Here is an 11,111-nt window from a genome sequence, read left to right as displayed (position 1 = left end):
TGAATAAAGAATGGGTATGCACAAGGTGAATTAGAGATCCTAACACAAGAAGGTAAATCTCATCCCACTGAGATTTGGAGTGATGAACTCATACCTATAATGGAACTACATAGAATGCTATTACTTATTCAAAAGAAATATAGTAGAATTAAGTGGAAAAGTATTATATGCTAAGGACACATATTCAAAGGAGGAGACCCAAGAAAGAGGGGAAGAATGGGGCAAAGTGTATGAGTGATGATCAAGGCAGAAAAAATTGAAGTGACATTTTCGTGGGAGTATACTCTCATGAAAACTTACATTTAAGCATTAAGATTTGGGGACAAATACTCTGTGTGTGTATGATAATTTTATGTATATACATACACATAAAAACATTTCCATATTCATATATGTGCACAAGGTCTGTATGTGTGTGCATATATACATATATGTATGTTTATGTGCACATATGAATATACACATATGCATGTGTATGTGAGTACACATACCAACACCTATAGGTACATGTATATTTATGTATATCTCTCTACATAATGTATTTTTATATATATACATGTGTGCATATAGATATAGATATACACACACATAATACTCTTGCTACTAAACAAGTCTGAGTCTGCTTCACTCTATGCCAAAGTTTGTCCATTAGAGGAGATGGGACATTTAGGGACACACAGATTGTCTGTTTCACATCGTTTTAGGTGTGATTTAATAAACTGATATGGTATGCAGTTTTAGATACTGGAAAAAATTAGACTTATTGCTTAATGTCTATGTGTCTATATCAATGTTAAGATGATAATAAAAAAGAACAGAAATTAATTATTTGTTCATGATTCATCTTGTTAAGCAAATAGAACATTCCATTTCTTGCCTTTGGGATTATTATTATTATTACTGTTATTATTATCTAGTAGATTATTTTAATACCCAGTTTTATTATTATATTTATTATTTGTTCTTGTTGTACTCACTATTTGAATACCCAGAAATGTAAGATGGAAGCTACTATTTGAGATTGCACAAGGCCCTGTGCATGTGTGGGTATGTGTGTGTATTCATATAGATTTGTATTGTTTGCATGTACATATAAATACATATTAATACCATACTTAACATGTGTGTATATACCTATATATTCTGTTCAGTCATGTCTGACTCTGTGACCCCATTTGGGGTTCTCTTGGAAAAAATACTGGAGTTGTATGACATTTCCTTCTCCAGCTCAATTTATAGATGATGAAACTGAGGCAAACAGGGTTAAGTGAATTTCCCAGGGTTATATATCTATTAAGTGTCTGAGGTCATATTTGAAATTAGAAAAATTATTCTCCCTGATTCCAGGGTCATCATACTATCCACTGCACCAACTACCATGTATGTATGTATGCATGCATGCATGTATGCATTTATTTGTGCAAGTATACATGTATTCATGCATGTATGTATATACAATATATATATATAATATTATCTCTATCTAAATCTCTCCATGTTTCTATATATAACCTTTAAGTTATTAAAGTTTCAAACTGCAGGAAAAAAATTGAAAACACGTTGTATATGTGTTATATACATATTTGTGTATGTATGTTATATGCATATGTATGCTGTTGTTCACAACATTTCAGCTGTGTCTGACTTTTCATGACCCCATTTGGAGTTTTCTTGGTAATACTAGAGTGATTGCCACTTCCTTCTCCAGCTCATTTTACAGATGAAAACTTTGGCAAACATGGTCTTAAGTAACTTGTCCAGGGTTGCACAACTAATAAGAATCTAAGGCTGAATTTGAACACATGAAGATGAGTTTTCCCAACTCCAGGCTCAGGTCTCTAACCACTGCATCTACTAGATGCCCATGAATAGGTATAGGCATGTATATAGATAGATATGTAGATACAGATATATACATGTATGTGTGTATATGTGTGCATGGGTATATGTATATATATATATGTATGTGTGCGTGTGTGTTTGTGTGTGTATGTGTGTGTGTATGATTTCTAATGTCTCCTATTAGACCTCCTTGGGATTAGACATTGTTCCCTTATTTATACTTGTCGGCATTTAATAGAATGGCTGGAGCATAAGAGACACTTAATTATATACATTTGATTGATTGTGGGGAAAGAAATGTTCTAATGTACAACTGGTAGCACAACAGATTGGTGCAAACATTTCGAGATCAACATAGCAATATTCAGGATGAGTCACAAAAGAGATAATACCTTTTAATCATGACTTGTCAAGAATGCGGTAGAGTTGGATACCTATATATGTATAGAGTATACTAGATCACCTCTGAGGTTTCTTCTCACAGGATATTTTCTGACTTTGGAGAGGTGGGGAGACATTGGGGATTAATGGAAGGGAAATAACACATGGGGAATCCAATGGATAAAATGGATAGAAGTTTAAAAACATACAGCTTCTCTCTCACAAATTTACTTAGAGATCTTCCCTAAACGCTTTTCTTCAAACATCTGGCAAATTGCTCAGTTTTTTTATGACACTGTATTTGTAACCTATGTCTTGGCCAATGTTCCTGTTAATTTGACTGAAATCAACCATCCCCACAACCAGGTTCTACAACTGTGGGGAGATGAGAAAAAGAAAAAGGGAAAACAAGGTCAGGAGTCAACAAGCCTCTATACTTGGTAAGACCAATCATCTATCAATAATTTTTACATGTGATTTGGAAATGTAATTAATGTCATCTCACTGTTTGTGTTGTTATTGTATTTCTACACTGCATATTGTAAAACTTGAGTGACCATCTGGGCCAGAAACAGTGTTAGACAAAGCAAATTTTAATCTGAATTTAGTTGAAACTAAAAGACAATGGAAAAAAATATTGTTTTAAACCAGGTATGTTATTTTATTAAGTCCTGCTAATCCTGTCTTGAAGCTAAAACAAGTTGGCTCTTACTTATGAAAATTGTGAGATTGTTAAATAAGTTATTTTGGGATTATTGTTATAATGTTAAAACATAAAACTGATTCCCCAACAGCTCTAAGGGTAGACAGGGTAGACACTCCCTACTCTCCTCCCTTAGGAAGATGGTTGAGGTCGCCTCCAATGTAGTGTTATAGAGGATAACTAGAGGCCATATGTGACAGCTACCATATAATAGGGTCCTAAAAATAAAATATGGGAACCCTGAAAGACATCCTGGCAAGGAAAAAGAAAAATCAGTATTTAAAATAGGAGACTTGTCACAATAAAGTATGTGGTCTTCATCAGTCCAGAAGAAGAATATCATAGGTTAGACAAGCAGATCATCCCCCTTCTTTGGGGTCTCTATTGATTTCTCCTTATTTGTAAACTTGCCAGATCCCCTAGAAACCATTTGGTGGGCAAGGTCATCAGCCCCAGGAGAAAACTAAAAGTTGTTTGGGTTATGGAATTCCTAAACAATGAACCTGGCTTACTGAGAAATGAAATCTCTTATGTATATAAGTCATGCTAAACTTTTAAAGCTTATTGCAACTCCATACAAATAAAAGCAATTGTATCAAGCACTAAGCTGTGATTGGTGAAACTTGTCATTTGAGGTAAAAGCCATTGGGACCACAACTAGTTTTATTTTTGAGCTTGAAGCTAGATATAGTTGTCTGCATTAAATCAGGATCTGAGAGAAATGCCACAATCTGCTCAGTGGGAATCCTGCTACAAGTGAAGGTTTGCCTTTGGGAAAAGCCGAGAGGGCAATTTTAGCCTCAATCTAAAATAGGACCCTGCTGGCTCAGTTTCCCCATTGTCTTCCTTTGAAAAGGAATGTTTCCTCCTGGCTATGAGATAGAATTAAATTGGCTCTTATCTGAATTCAAACAGAGCTAAGGATGATCCTGTTATATCTGCCATGTCCCTGCTTTTTCCTTTTATGGAAAATTTCTCTAATTAGAGCAAATGGTCAGTAAAAGACATAAATACAATACAGGCATGTGAAATTTTGCTGTTCTCAATCTAAATGTGAATTCCATATCCCAAACAATTGAGTAAATTAATATACTGGCTTGTCATTTGCCTGCCTGCATAGTCAAGTTAAAGGTTAAGTCTCTGGAATAGAACATTTTTTTCTGGATGATATGGGAACAATTAGACAAATTAGGAAGCTTATGAAACAAAAGTACAAACACAAGTTAATCATTATCCCATATACTAAGGCTGGGATACATCTGAGCTACTAAAGTGTGTGTTAGATCTGAACTACTCAGCCTAAAATTATATTCCTTTCTACAGTGTAAATAGCTTAGTAAAAAGGCAGTTGGCCTAGTCAACTGCCTGTTACTAGAGATATCTGTCTCTCTCCTTATATCTTGGGCCCTGCATATTGAACTTGCCCATCAGAATTGTGTCTCTCATATTACAGGTCAATTCACCTAGAGTTGGCAGCAAACAGTGGATACCAGCCTATACTCAGTCAACTTCCTCCCAGGGAACCACTGAGATCGAGACAGCACCACTCCCCCTTTTCAGCCTGAAGAAACTATGGAAGCTGAGCCCTTTGTCCCTTCTCCCAAATGAATTTGGGTCCCAACGCTTTGAAGGGGGAATGATAGAATCCTAATGAAGCTGCCCTCCAGCCCAATATACAAACTTCCATTTGGATCCCCTCTAGCCTGGATTCACCCTTGGATGATTCCTTTGCTAAACAAACAAAAAGGGGGAGGAGTAAGGACCAATGGGGCTGGTGGACCTTCCCAGACAGGAGAAGTTTTGTTCAGGAAATAGTGGGGAGGGAATGGGCCAAGCATCTCCATCAAATCACTCATTTTGGGAGCATGAGCTTACTCCTGAGAGACAGGTGCTTCATTCCCCAACTAGATAATATTCTGTTAAGTACTGTCACCAGGTGCATGAGCTATGTGCAATTAAATGCAAAACAAGGAAAGGCAGCCCCCCCCCCCGAATCAATCTCAGGGGGCAACAAACAGGGGAAAGGTGGGAGGTGGGCTCCACAGAAGTACCCCCCCCATGGCAGGTTATCAGTATCTCCTGGTTTTTTGTAGATATCTTCTCTGATGGGTGGAAGCCTTCTCTACAAAACAAGAAATTGTTCTAGTGGTAGTTAAGAAAATTCTGAACAAACTCCTTCCCTGCTTTGGTCTTCTGATTGGGTTGGGCTTTGATAATGGGCCAGCTTTTTACTGCTAATGTATCCCAAGGACTAGCTAAAGCTACTGGGGTTTAATGAAAACTGCATTGTGCCTATGGACCGCAGAGCTCAGGCCAAGTGGAGCAGACCAACCAGACTCTGAAGGAATTCCTTACCAAATTAGTCCTAGAAACAAAGTAAAACTGGGTTCCACTTCTTTTCCATGTCCTACTCAGAATCAGGTGTACCCCCAATTGAAATGGGCTCTCTCCCTTTGAAATTATATATGGACAACCCTTACTATCCTCCCAGTGATTAGAGAAGAGTTACAATCTGAGGCTACTAATTCTTCCTTAACTAAGTTCCTACAGGGATTGCAAGAAACACAAGGGAGGGTCCTGAAATTGGTTCAAGATGCCTTGCCTGTACCTCTGGACTTGAACCTGCCTGGAAAGCAGGACATCATCCTTACTACACACACCAGTCAAAGTGCACTCAATCCCTGCCTGGTTCCACCACTCTTGTGCCCCTTACAAATGGAAAGTGGACCCAGGATCAGATTTTCTCAAGCTAAGATTTTCTCATGTTTCCTCATGATGTTATTGTGCCCTTTCTCTATGTCAAACCCCCATTCTAATAATCCAGGTGGTTTTACCCTTAGGAGCATGGGGGTTTGACATAGAGAAAGGGCACAATAACATCATGAGGAAACATGAGAAAATCTTAGCTTGAGAAAATCTGATCCTGGGTCCACTTTCCATTTGTAAGGGGCACAAGAGTGGTGGAACCAGGCTCAGATTTTCTCAAGCTAAGATTTTCTCATGTTTCCTCATGATGTTATTGTGCCCTTTCTCTATGTCAAACCCCCATGCTCCTAAGGGTAAAACCACCTGGATTATTAGAATGGGGGACCAAGTACTCTGGACATCCCAGGCAGAAGAGGGCTCATGGACTCAGGAAGAGGGCCTGCAGAACCTTTGCACCCTTTTTCCTTCCTTGACCACCCTGTAGTTTTGGTACAACCCAACAAGAACAATGTGGGGCGGGTGGGTTGAGTCAGCCAAAGCAGCTAAATCTCTGCAGAACAAAAATGACTTTGCCCTCTGTGCTGGTTTCTTTACTGGTATACTTCTAATGTCCTGATGTGAAATGCTTTTTACTTTCCACTCTGTATCAATGACCTAAGGGAAGATCTGGGGTTGGGGGGAACCTTGATCAGAGGAGAGGGAGATCATCTTACAGAAAGGCCCCCTCCCCCAAAGATTGCAAGGTCAAAACACTTCCCGACCCAATCTTGGCCCTGACTGTTGGCTTTGAATGAATGCCCAGCCCCGCTATTATGTTGGTCCAGCCCTTCCCAAGGAATTCTCCCAAGCATCCAGTTCTGAGGCATGTCACTGGGATCAACAGAGCTTAACTCTAAGGAATATCCAAGGCTCTGGTACTTGTCTGGTCTTGCCCTCTTTTAAATTTGACCTTTCCCTGTACTCCCTAGTCTGTAACACCACAATTACAATCTCTGCTCCCTCTTCGGGATCTCTAACTCAAGAGACAGGTAAACTAGCTGGTGAAGATGGCCCTCCAGAACTGCAGAGGCTTGGATCTCCTGTTTTTAAAACAAGGAGGCCTCTGTGCTGCACTAGGGGAGATGCGTTGTTTCTATGCCAACAATTCTGGCATAGTCTAGGAAAGTCTATCTCTGGTTCACAAGAACCTGGAGACTAGATGAAAGAAGAGAGAAAATGTTGAAAATTGGTACCAGAGTCTGTTTCAGACGTCCTGATGTTTGACCACCCTGGTCTCTGCCTTAGGTGGACTGCTAATGCTTCTTGGCCTGGCCCTCACTAGAGGCCCTTGTTTGTTTTCCTGCCTCTCAATCCCACATTAACCCCCAGTCAGAGAACCTAGGTATCAGCCCCTGTACCAATTGTGAGTGAAGGGTTTGACTCTCAACAAAAAGAAGTGGGGATTCTTGTAACCACCATTTTGTGAACCTCCCCCATTTCTCCTGTCTTATGTAAGGTCACCTAAGAGACTTGCCCAAAACAAAGCCCACCTAGGAGACCTGCCCAAACCTGCCACCTGGAACCCATAGCCCCTCTTTCCCCCTTTCCGATTACTTGGGGACTTTCCAGTTGGGCAACAAATGGGTTGTTAGGCAATGAACTGACTGCTATCTTTTGGCTTCTGTATTTTCCCTGCTTGCTCATAATAACTGTTAAGTTGTGGTTTCCCCTTGGTAACTGTTATATTGTGGCTTTTGTCTATATAAACCCCAAGCACATATTCCTCGGGGCTGCTTGATTTGGGTTGTGTTCACCCCTCGCAATCACCAACAAAACTCCATTTAAAATGATTAATTGTCTCACTCGCTGATTTCTCTGTATAACAAAGTTTGTGATGGTTGTGTCCTGCCTTACAGTCATTAAATCATACTTGTCAGTTAAAATGAGAATCTCTCAATGCTTTTGTTTTGTGGAGATAATAATCTCCCCATGTTATTCATTGTGTATTTTTTGGAGGCATCTTGCCTGACTTAATATGACTCTGCCACCAGCAGAAGACTTACCATAGAGAGAACCAAAAATTTGAATTTAAGAAAGTACTGACACCAACAAATTCAAAGATACTCCTTTCAGAGCCCAGCTTGAAGCACAAACACCCATATTCCTAGCCACATGTTTGAGTCTCCTATACCCTGGACTCCAGTTCCTCCCTCATGGTAGATGAGACAATTAGTGAGCCAAAACTGTCTCCATCTCTTCATCTTGGAGGAAATTTGATAAATTATTACTAGGCAGAGACTTAAATACTGGGGGAAAATTAGGCTTATTTTTTAATGTCTATTTGTCTAGATTAATGAACATTAATATCACAATATAAAAAGAACCAATTATTCTTGCATGACCCAAGAGAACACATTCCATCTCCTTCCTCTGGGACTTTTCACTGATTGTTCTCAATCAAGTCCCTCCTCAACTCTGCCTTAACGAATCCTTATCTTATTGTAAGGTCCCTTAGAGTAGGAATTGTACCATTTATTACATTATATCCACAGCATTTAGCGCATTGCCTAATCTTTGATAGGTTCTTGATTGATTGATTTGCTATACTGAATGTTTTTCATAAAATACAGTTTTTAATTAACTTAACACTTTAATTTGAGTGCACCCAATCATCTAGAACTAGAGATGAATTGATCAGTGACCTTACTAGAATAACATTGAATAAAAGATTTAATTCTCTCATTCTCTCATCACTCCCCTCCCCTAGCCTTCCTTTCCCTCTATTTTGTTCCCCTCCCCTCCCCTCTCCTCTCCTCTCCTCTTCTCTCCTCTCCTCTCCTTTCCTTTCCTTTCCTCTCCTCTCATTTTTTTTCTTCTCTCCCCTCCTCTCCTCTCCTCTCTCTCTTTTTTCCTGATGGCCCAGGACAAGAAAATTTTGCATTGTGATATGAATACAAATGTAATATAAATACATAGTATTTGTACTCATTGCTATAAATTAAGAAATATAATGCATAGTTTGGGCAGTTAGATGGGGCAGCGGATAGAGTGCAGATGTAAAATCAGGAAGATTTAGCTTCCTGAGTTCATATCTAGCCTCAGATACTTACTAGCTGTGTGACCCTAGGCAAGTCACTTCACTTTGTTTGCCTCAGTTTTCTTATCTGCAAATGAGCTGGAGAAGGAAACGGCAAACCACTCCAATATCTCTACCAAGAAAACCTCAAATGGGGACATGAAGAGTTGGATATGACTGAAATGACTGAACACCAAGAGAAAGCACAGTTCATTTCATCTTGGGTTAGTATCCTTATCTTTCTTGACCTCTCTGTAGCCTTTAACATTATCAAGCACACTTCATTGACCCTGATACTCTTGTCTCTTTTATTCTCTCCTGATGCTCTTCCTACCTATCTTCCTGATTCTTCTAAGTCTCCTTTGCTGCCTCTTCATCCATATCATGCCTGCTAAAGATGGATTTCCCACAAGGTTCTCTCCTGGACTTCTTCTCTTCTCTCTTTATGCTATTTCATTTGCTAATCTCATTAGCTGCCATAGATGAAAATATCTCTATGTTGATGATTCTCAAATCTACTTATCCAGCCATATCCTCTTTGCTGAGCTCTAGTCTCAAATCCCCAGCTGCCTACTGGGCATCTTGAACTGAATTCTTAATCATAAATCATAAAATCCTTAAACATAGGATGTCCTAAATTGGATTAAATATCTTTTCCCCAAAAAATTTCCCCTCTTCCTAAAGTCTCTATTATTATTGAAGATTACCATCTTCCCAGTCACCCAGGATCATGGCCTTGATATCATGCTAAACTCCTCAATTTCACTCCCCACATCCAATAGGTTGCCAAGGCCTGTCTATTATACCTCTGTAATATTTCTTGAATATGTCCCCTTTTGGTCATTTCACCATCCTGGTGCAGACCCTCATTATCTCATGTCTGAGCTACTGCAATAGCCTGCTAATTTGTTTTCCTATCACAAATATCTCCCCTACTCCAGTCCATTCTCCAATCAAATGCTAAAGTGATCTTCCTAAAGTCCAAATCTGACCATGTCACCCACTATCCAATAAACTAAAGTCACTCTATATTGCCCCCAATATCAAAAATAAAATCCTCTGTATCTTGTTCAAACCCTTAATAACTTGTCCTTTCTCCAAACTTTCCAGTTTTCTAACATTTTATTACCCACTGCTATCCAAAAACAATAGCTTCCTTGCTGTTACATCCACAAGCTACTCTGTCTCTCAATTACATGTATTTTCATTGTCTATCCTCTATGCCTATAATGCTGTCCTTTCTCATCTCTACCTCCTGGATTCCCTGGCTTTCTTCACATACCAGCTAAAACTCCATATTCTAATTTAGAGGACGCTTTTCTGATCTTCTTAATCCCAAGGATTTCTCTTTGTTGATTATTTCAATTTTACTACATATATAGTAAAGAGATAGATAGATAGATGATAGATAGATAGATAGATAGATAGATAGATAGATAGATAGATAGATAGATAGATAGATAGATAGATGATAATACATGTGTTCATATTTGTTTGCAAATTGTCTTCCCTATTAGACTGTAAGTTCCTCAAGAGAAGGAATAAAATAATGGAAATGAGTTGCATCATTCCTGGAAAATTGGAATGTCTATATAAAGTACTGCCTGTTTCAATAATTTGTTTTGTTTGCAAAGACCACTTCAATTAAAATGCATCAATTAGTGCATCAGCTTAAACCTCTCAAACAAGGAAGGAAGCAAACATTTCAGCCCTTAGTCAAGAAAAATAAAAGAACCCTTGTATTCTATCCATTAAATTTGATTCTCCACAAAAATAGCAAAGAATCCCTAAAAGAGATAGAACTTGGGAACACTCCCTCCTACAGTTTGAGTAGAGAGTCGATGGAATGTGAGGCTTCCAGTCAAATGGTTTCCCTAAAATAACGAGAAAAGCCATCTGTCCTAGAAGGAACTGTAGGGTGGCTTGTGACCCAATGAGGGACAAAGGCCCCTAACAACCTAGTTTCTTATCATTAAGCTCACATGAAGTCATTGGAGGGCAGGTGGTTTAAAGTGTGTGTGTGTGTGTGTGTGTGTGTGTGTGTGTGTGTGTTTTGGCAAAGGAGAGGGAAAGGAGGAAGGGAGGGGAAGGGTTGTATACATTAACAGACTATTCACTTCTTTCTCTTTTTCTCTTTCCCTCTCCCCTTCCCATTCATTCCATGATTCTCCATGTTCCTAGTCCCTTTGGAGTTTCTAGATAGATATAATATTATAAAATATCTAACATTCATATTTTTTGTTGTGTGTATGCACTACACTTTCTGCTACAAAAGACCTACAGCCACTACATTTTACATACCTTCTCTTTGGGCTTTGTGTAAAATTTTAGGGAAGACTATATTGCTATGTCTATATAATGTGCTAACATTACCTTTTTAATATTATCCCACATGTAGTTTTAGGTTTTTAAAGTTCCAGGCAA

Source organism: Petaurus breviceps, unplaced genomic scaffold (genome assembly GCF_028583685.1).
Source record: "Petaurus breviceps papuanus isolate PSGF00001 unplaced genomic scaffold, PetGlider_PUasm1.0 225, whole genome shotgun sequence".
In the NCBI taxonomy this organism is placed as follows: Eukaryota; Metazoa; Chordata; class Mammalia; order Diprotodontia; family Petauridae; genus Petaurus; species Petaurus breviceps.
Note: the sequence above shows the minus strand (reverse complement) of the source record.